Source organism: Ascaphus truei, chromosome 2, assembly GCF_040206685.1.
Source record: "Ascaphus truei isolate aAscTru1 chromosome 2, aAscTru1.hap1, whole genome shotgun sequence".
NCBI classification, from domain to species: Eukaryota; Metazoa; Chordata; class Amphibia; order Anura; family Ascaphidae; genus Ascaphus; species Ascaphus truei.
This window is the reverse complement of record NC_134484.1, coordinates 453,746,668-453,756,290: the sequence shown is the minus strand read 5'-3', so window position 1 is coordinate 453,756,290 and position 9,623 is coordinate 453,746,668.

Sequence of the window (9,623 nt, the reverse complement as noted above, 5' to 3'; positions counted from 1 at the left end):
TCTGGAATAGAGAAGCATGCTTTAAACTGGTTTCAGTCCTACCTATCAGGTAGATCCCAACATGAGTCCATCTCTGGCTCTAACTCTAACCCCCTGGATATCACCTGTGGCGTCCCGCAAGGCTCTGTTCTGGGGCCCCTACTCTTCTCAGTGTTCATCAATGATCTCCCCACAGCTTGTAAGGAAGCCTCAATACACATGTATGCAGATGACACAATTCTATATGCACACAGCCATAGCCTCTCTGACCTTCAACACATACTTCAGTCTGACTTTTTGAGTCTCGAAAACTGGATTTCCCAAAACAAACTGTTTTTAAATACTGACAAGACTGTAACAATGGTATTTGGGACCAAGACTAAATATTTAAAGCTTCCAGTGACTGAGCTCCAAATTAGAACCAACACTAACACCACCCTAACTCCTGTTACTGGTTTTAAATACCTGGGCATATGGCTTGACTCCCACTTAACATTCAGGATGCACATTGATACCCTGACAACCAAGACCTATGCCAAACTAGGGGTACTTTACAGGAACAAATCCTCCCTAAGTCTCCTGGTCAGAAAACGTATCGCGCAGCAGATGCTAATGCCAATTATTGACTATGGAGACATAGTTTATGGCTCAGCAACTCAATCCCACTTTGGCAAACTTGACACCCTCTACAATTCAATTTGTCGTTTTGTTCTCCAATGCAACTATAATACACATCACTGCGAAATGCTCAAAGAACTAGATTGGTCATCACTCGAGTCTAGGCGCAAAGTTCACCTTTCCTGTCTTGCCTTCAAATTCTTTATGGGCAAGCTACCAAGCTTTCTGAACAAGCTCCTCACCCCTGCCACATGCAGCACCTATCACCTAAGATCAGACTCCAAAAGACTGTTCACGGTCCCAAGGCTCAACAAAGTATCCGGCCGCTCCTCCTTCTCTTACCGTGCACCCCAAAACTGGAACAACCTACCAGAGTCTCTTACATCTACCACCAGTTTAAGTTCTTTCAAATCTAAGGCTGTCACACATTTTAATCTGGTCTGTAACTGTTTCATACGCCCATAATATATATTATCTTTAATTGTGCATACAATGTCTTGTATATAATGTATACCTTACTCATTTATGTAACTGTATTTGTAAACATGTATTTGTTATCATAACTCTGTGCCCAGGACATACTTGAAAACGAGAGGTAACTCTCAATGTATTACTTCCTGGTAAAATATTTTATAAATAAATAAATAAATAAATACATTTTCACAGTGCCTTACCCTAATCAGGAGTTTATTTAACACACCAAAGCAGATCTGATAGTTAGGATGGGCTTTCCTTATCCAGGCAGAGTGAGGAAGTTAACCCCTTCACTCCCTCACATATCTCCCCTCTCAGAGTGTTGTCCTATCTACATTCGTCATTTAAACATCCCCCCCTTTCCAGGAACAAGACACCATGAGGGGGAGTCTTCTTCTGGGCTGTGTTATGGGCAACATCTCCCAGTTTTCTTCTTTTTTGACTTTCAGTCCATCAAGGCCCCAAAATTCTCTTCAGTCCTTTCTATGTTTCCCACACTGTCTGACTTCCAATGGCATCCATGAATCAGGTTCACCTTAGTCTAATGTATTTTCTCAAGACCATCTTCACTCTTACCAGTAACTTTGTTTTTCCTTTTTAACAACTTTCTATGTCTGTCTGAGTAGAATAGGCAACCCCCTCCTTAAATTATTAGTCAAGTGAATTTTTTTTAGAGTATTTAAGTGAGTATCCTGGCTGTGCCATATGGCTGTGTAACATCTTTAGTGTCACATATGAAGTGTCTGTGGTGTTAATATCGGAGTTAGAATTGGAGGTGAAGACTACAAGAAGAACTATATTCAGCACTTCAACAACATCCCTGCAACTGTGAGAATGTGACTTTCTAAATGCTCTGACAATTTGTACATATCTATAGACTCTGTATCTCATCTGCTGCTTAATCTTCAAGACTACACTGCCCTGCCAGGTCTGATTTATACACCTTCTCTTTAAAAATCCTACTCTTATCCTCTAATACTGTACCTGGGAACTGTCTGCTCCTACCTCTCTCCCTGCATCTTATTATGCCCTCCCAATTTGCTGTTTTCTCACTTCTTTGTAACGTTTTCTCTTCTCACCAACTTCACCACTCCGCTACTGTCCACATTTCTTCATCGCACTTCCCCTCCACCTATGCATGTGCCCATACACTGCACCACTATCTACACGCATCTTTCCCAACAACTTCTATGCCCCTCGATAAAAATTACCCCCACACATCCTTTATTCGCCTTCTTTCTCTCTCTCTACTCCTCCCAATTGATGCTTGGGACACCTCTCCTAATCCTGGACCCAGCCATATACACACCTGCTCTCACCCACACCTCCTTGTCACCTCTTTCCCTGCTAATGGTGTTAACCCATCTAATTTAATACCGACCAACCTTAAAACTCACATCGCAAAAGATGCATCACAATAGCCTGGAGTCATGGCTACTATACCACACCCACAGTCACTACTACCAACAATTGTGGACAAGCCCTTATTTCCTCACCTGCTGTCTCTGTAAGTCTCACAACATACCACTTAGATTGTAAGTTTGCCGGGGCAGGGATTTCCTTTCCAATTGTCTGTCTTTGCTGCGCTTATTTTATTATTATAATTCCCTTTACTGAGTACATTTTTGGCGCTATATAAATAAAAATAAACATACATACATATAAAATCTCTCTCCCATGCTTTAAATGTCATGTATAACCTCAAAAACATATGTAAAATTTATTAACAAACATCAATAGTAAAACCTGAAATACATAACTAAATAACTAGGGGTACATGAAACAACCAACTATAAATCCTTACAGAAAGCATTTTCATTTTGAAATCCCCTCAATTGGCTACCATGTGTAGCACTGTTTCCGCCACCCTCTGTGAGCTGTACTGCTGGCTGCAAGGGTTGTTGGTGTGCATACCTGTGAGGGTCAGGAGAGCTGAGCTGATCTGCGATGATAAGGAGATCAGGACAGGCTTTTGGCGTCATCTGTGTTCTTCATCTGTGGTTCAGTGCCTCCAGCTTCGGTGGGCTCCATGTACAATGGAGGCAGTCCCGCTGAAGCACATCTCTCATACAACCTGCTACTGACTCAGATCCAGGCAGGTTTAAAAGTTAACAAAGGGTCTTTATTTTTAGCAGTCACTGCATGATGGTCTTACAGCGGTGCAGGGTCACAGAGGATCCCGGCCTCTGGATGATGCATGCTCTCTGAGTCTGGAGCCTTTGATCTTACAGACCAGTCAGCCTCGCGGCCTGACTGGCCTCTCACACTACCAGGAGGGGAGATGAGGGAACTCACGCCCACTCCTTACAAAGGGTGAACACAGACTGCTCCAAATGTGGCTCTTCCCTCCTGAGGAACCGTAAGGGATGGGCTCAAGGTCTGTTCCTATACCAGATAGGCTAGCACAGGCCTTGAATCACCACCACGCCTCAGTCACTCAGAAGGTAGCATGAGGGGGGGTCAAAAGCCCACTGGATTGGCCTATCATAGCCTAGACTGCTTAGGGCTTATGTGATAGGGGGGAAGAAAGAGGCAGAATAAACTTACCATGTTACACATGTAAATGCCAATCATGCACATTCTTAGGAAAAAGATGTACGCATTTACAAACATTTCTTGAATGCAGTATCAAATATAGTGTTGTAAGGTAAAACTCAATAGAGCTCCATGTAAATACAACACGTAAATCAAGTCCTTTTGTGACAGGAAGTACAGAAAAACATGAAACATTTCTCACAAACCATTAACCATTATTATGAGCACTGGGCAGATGAGAAGGAGCACTGGGTACATTTCTACCTTAAACAAAACCAGACAATTAATTTGAAGTCCTAATTAAAATTTGGCATCAAAAGTGTTCAGGACAGTTACACCATGTTCCTATTTAAAAGAATCTATTCAATAGTAATGGCTGGCTTAAAAATCGCCTTCAACCGAGATAGAATGGGAAATAGGGCTCAGTGAATGGATAACAATTTTGTTCTCATGGAGTTGCTGAAGCATTATGATAACATTTTACAAAAGGGGAACTTACTCATCTCTGAAATGACATCAAGCAATCAAGCACATACGAAAGAATACCTCAAATGCGATTTAATTGCAGTAATTGTTTAGGATCATGGGAATGCTTAGATATCCGGTGGTAACCGTATTGTTCTGCTACTCTTGTATATTTATCACAACTTGGCTTATAGTAAATTGAAACTTTTTTGGGAAAGGCTGAGAAAGATGAATTAACATCCTGCTTCTTCTTGAAAAGTCTTGGCAAAATATTCAGTAAACATATAAAACTTGGTACGTGGCACCTCGTGACTGAATGAGAGGTGATGAGAAATTGCAAACCTTTCTGGACACTTCAGGTCCCTTTTCACTTATAAGAACGTGCTTAGACTGGTTGCTAGCTGCTGACACATCCTTTAGATTTTATAACGGTATACAGTAACATCTAGTGTTAAAATATTGTACCTAGTCTTACTGTACATCTATTTTCATTTAATAATTTTCCAGCTTAGAAAAATATCTGGTATTAGAAATGTAAAAAAAAATGTTGCCACAACTTCAGTAAAAGACGTTGGGGGCTATTCTAGTAGCTTTGATAACTTTGCTGCCATCTCAAACGGTTTGACATGTTCACACCGAACGGTTTGTTATTTATGTTATCACGGTATGCAGAAAGAATCTGAAACCATTTCCACACATCACAAACCGTGAGGAAGGAAAATGCCAGTTCCGCTTGGGACAGCAGCGATGGGATCTCGGCCTCTCTCAAAGTTCTCCCCCGCCCGATCTGGCCGCACTCTGTAAGATCTGCATAGAGAGATCTGCACAGAGAGACGCATCTCCCTGCACAGCTCTTACAGGCGATTGCAGTGTTTTTATTTACATTTTAATAATAGTGTACGGGAGCGGGGGGTCTCCGGAGCAGAACCGCATTAATTTCAGCCTCAGGAAATGCCTGCTTTCCAAGATACAGGTGCCGGTATCTCATGTGCATTTAAATGTCCCGGTCAAGTGATGCGGGAGATTTAAACATTGCAGGGGGATACCGGCACCCTATACCGGGGCCTGTCACTCGCGAAACAGGGGGTTCCTGGGGCTGAAATCAATGCGGCTCAGCTCCGGAGATCCCCTGTTCCCACACTAGTACTAAAATATAAATAAAAAACGAATCATTACGTTAGTGGCTACCCTCTAAGGCAATGAAGGGGTTAAACCTTGGTCTGAGTTGGTTGGGAGGTATAGGGGGTGGCTTAAGGGGGTATTTTCCCCAGGGTGGGTGGTTAGGCATGCCGAGAAGGTTGCGGTTGGAGTTAACCCCTTCACTACCATAGCAGTTGTAACTACTATGCTAATGGATGGGGTTAACCCATTCCGGCTACCCATTCTAAAGGCCTAAACTCCTACACTAGTCCCAAAAAAACATTAAAATACAACAACCCTATAAAATATGGGCATGATTTGCAACTATGGCAGTCAATGGGCAACCTAAAACAAAACAAGAAGCAAAAATACACAACAATCCCGGGTGGGTAGCAGGGGTGGGTGGGTTAACCCTTAATTACTATAGCTGGTACTAACCGCTAATGTGATTAAGGGGTTAGTGGCCATTCATTTGTTTTTTATTGTTATGTTGCTGCCACGGAGTACGGGGAGCAAGGCAAGGAGGAAGACTAGGTCGGCCTTCACCCTGGCAGGGGTAAGTACAACTTTAATTTACTTTATGCTGGCTGTATAATGTTTTATTTTTAATGGGCAAATGAGCTATTATCATGGTTTGTGTGTTTGGAGTGGTGCTCAAAAAGTGCTGGGACTGTATTAAAAGGAAGGGAGCATAAACTGGGTAATTCACAAATAAATGATTAGTAGTACTGAGCCTTAGGAGGGCATAAGGTACCCTGAAGGTTGGGGTGGGTTGCCCAAAGACAGCCCCCCCCTTCCTCATTGGGTTAGCCCCAGGTATTGTACTCACAGTAGTTTTCTTCTTCCTTCCCCAGTCTCCCTTCCAGAGTGTGCAGCTGTAGTAGAATGTGTATCCAAAGCCAGGGTGTGCAGCGCACAGCAGTAATGAAAAGAGCAGGTCTTGCAAAAAATAAGTCCTTTATTGAAAATTCATAGTGATGTGGGACAGCAGCAACCTTCTACGCGTTTCGTTCAGAAGAACTTTATCAAGAAGTATCTTTATCTGAACAAAACGCGTAGAAGGTTGCTGCTGTCCTACATCACTATGAATTTTCAATAAAAGACTTATTTTTTGCAAGACCTGCTCTTTTCATTACTGCTGTGCGCTGCACACCCTGGCTTTGAGCTATTATCATGATCTGAATAATAGTGTAACCCTGCTTCCCTTTCCCCCAGACTCTACGGTGGTGTCTAGGGTGCATGAGGGCAGATTACATGCGGTGTGGTGCATACCTGTGAGGAACAGGAGGGCCTGAGCTTCCCGCGATGTTGTGGGGGAGCCAGGACCGGGCTTCTGGGGTAGCCTCCATGATCTCTTAGTGGTGCAGCGCCTCCATCTTCTATACTCCCAGGAATTTGGGACAGGACCGGTATAGAAGAACCCCTTGGGTCCCAGGGTAATTCTTTCCAATACACACACAGTCTTTGTCTCTTTTATTGACAGAGCAGCAATCTCCCAACGATAGTGGCTTCCAGCAGCCGCAAACAACAACAGCAAAGAAGTGTTATTACGCCGCTCGCCTTCTACACAGATAATTCCTCCTCTCCTTCCCTCCAAGTCTCTCCTCCGACAGGATGGTCTGGGCTAGGGCTTCAATACCCCGTGGCCCACCCCCGAGGTTATCCTCGTGGTGGGTCTTGGATTCTCCCCATCACCCCTGGCAGTGGGGTGAGGGCATTGGTCCACCAGTCTATGATTCTATCAGCTCTACTAAAGGACGCTGAATCTTTCAGCTCCTCTCTCTCTGCTCCTGCACTCTGCGCAGGGGAGACCGCAGTCTCCTCCAACTCCTCGGACCGATCCGCAGGATTCTTTGACTCACGGCATACTAACTGAACTGCATACTCCCGGCATAACTAACCGGCAACTCCAGACTCTCGATATCACTATCAACTCTAACTCTACTCAACGGAGTTGGCTGCTAAATATAGAGCTAGCCCCGCCCCTCGTGATGTCAGCAGAACCTCCCCTCTTGCTCACGCCTGCAGCAGAGTCCAGGCCTGCGTCTACCACTCAGGATAGGGCTATGAAAGGGGAAAACCCATGATGATTACTGGTGCCTGATCTTAACTGGACTTACCACAGTAGAAGGAAGATAGGTATAGCCTGTGCTGTTTACAGGGGGCTACAATAGTAATTGTGCTCATTACTGTATGTGTTGGGGGGGGGAGTTGTTGGGGTGGAGGGGGTGCCCATTCATTGCCATTGGGGTTATCTTTGATCCCATTGAGTTCATTGGTAACCACACTTGCAATCAATGGGCGTATTGGCTAGTATAGGGTTTTAATGTTTTTATTGGGGTAGCAGGTGTGGGTGAAGCTGATATTTGGCCCATGGTGGGTGTTTATGCCTACCGGGTGGGTAGATTGAGGGGTTAACCCCTTTATTACCTTAGCGGTAGTAACTCCTCTTGCAACCCTCCCACAAGGCCTAAACACCCACCATGGGACAAATACCACCTTCGCCAACCCCCACTAGCCCCAATAAGCTGGGCACTGGTGTTTAACCCCTTCATCAAGTTAGCGGTTAGCTGCTATGGTAATGAAGCTGCCTGTAAATGTATTTTTATTACATTGGATTGAAGCCGGGGGTCTCCAGAGCTGGCGCTCCGGAGACTCCCGGCTTCAATCTGATGCAGCAAAAATAAAAAATAAATTCTAAGCCCTACTCGCAAATCCATCTCGCTTCCCTTGGGTTTTTTTCACCCTCTAAGGATTATGTAACATCCGGCCTGACTCCAGTGGGACATAGAACTGAACGTGCACGCCGACAGCCATGGGAACCACAAGATCGAGGTGGTGAAGGTGGAGATTGAAACAACTTTCAGGCACAATAGCTGGGACTGAAGGAATTTCCTAAATTGTATGAGTGTACCCTTAATACACTCACTGCGCCATACAACAAATTATTTTTACTCTCCCAGATTTGTCACTGTACATTAAAACGTTATGCTATGTTCTTTCTCGTGTCCATCTTTTGAGGAGACACGAGGATTGCGGATATGGCCCAACATTGATCATTGATATTGATTTATTAACCACCATAACCATTGTGAGGGCTTTATTTCACCTTTTAGCACTGCACACACCATTTATTTTTACTGTATATATTCACTTAATTGCGCCTGTATTTTTGTGATTACTGGTATACACGGTACTAGAGACCGTTTATTTAAGCAGCACTGAGGAGCACAAGCATTTGCTTTGACACTTATTTGGTGAAATTATTCAATTTGCACTTCTTTGTTTGTTATTGAGTTACCTGTTAACTGAGAACCTTGATGAGATTCTCATACAGGAGTTACCAGAATAGGGTGATTTAAGAAAAATGCGAGTTGGAGCCCCTTTTTTTAGCTCCCGCTCGGTGTGTTTGAGCAGGAGCGCTACCGCTCTGGGAAAAGCACTTCCCGAACGAGTTTGAAAGGTCATTGAAGCTTTCTGAATAGCAAACTTGCCAAGTCGTTCGGGGAGTGCTCGAAATCCTCGATGAGTTAGTTATCGAAGTTTATAGAATAGGCCCCAATGTTCAACCTAATTGAAACCTTCAACCATTCCTTTAGTCCAACCCATGTTTTAAATTAACAATAACAATATTTTTTGCCATCTTGTTCTAAAATAATATCAATACTTTCAATGACATACAGTAATATCTGATAATATAGTCACACCATTTTCAAAGTTGTGAACAGTGCTGTTTTTATAAACAGCTCACAGAAAGAGTATTACTTAAATAAATTAGGTATGAGAATGAGAGATTTGATTAAGAACTTGATAAGGATTGGGAGGAAATTAAAAATAAACTATTTCAGAGGGATTCTGAGGACTACTTCTAAATATGATAAATTGGATACTGATATGGATAGAATGCCTTTATCATCTAAGCTAATTTATAAAGATTTTTATATACAGGAATAAGTCAATACGATTTTGAAACAAGAGGAGAATACATAGAGGTAAAAAGAAGATTACACAACAGCAATTAATGGATGGAGCGACCACATGAGCACAGAACGCAACAGCGCAGGGAATATCCAAAGACCTGAGATACGGAGCAGGAAACTCACCCCAGAGATTGAGGACAATCAATTTTACGGATTTACTTACTCTGGTCAGAGGTCTGGACTTAGGGACTTTTCGTTTGCTACAGTAGCACGTTTAGATAAAGTTTAATGTATAAAAGATATGTTTTTATTTTGCAGGACGTTTTAATGAAAAAATCAATATGGGGATAGAGTCATCTCCCCAGTTGGACCTCTGTGGACAGAGAGGGAGATTGAATCCCTGGATACCAGTATTTAGCTCTTGGGAGAAAATGAAGGTAGTCTGTCAACTAAACCTTTGCATAACCAGATTTTTAAACCTAAATCAACATG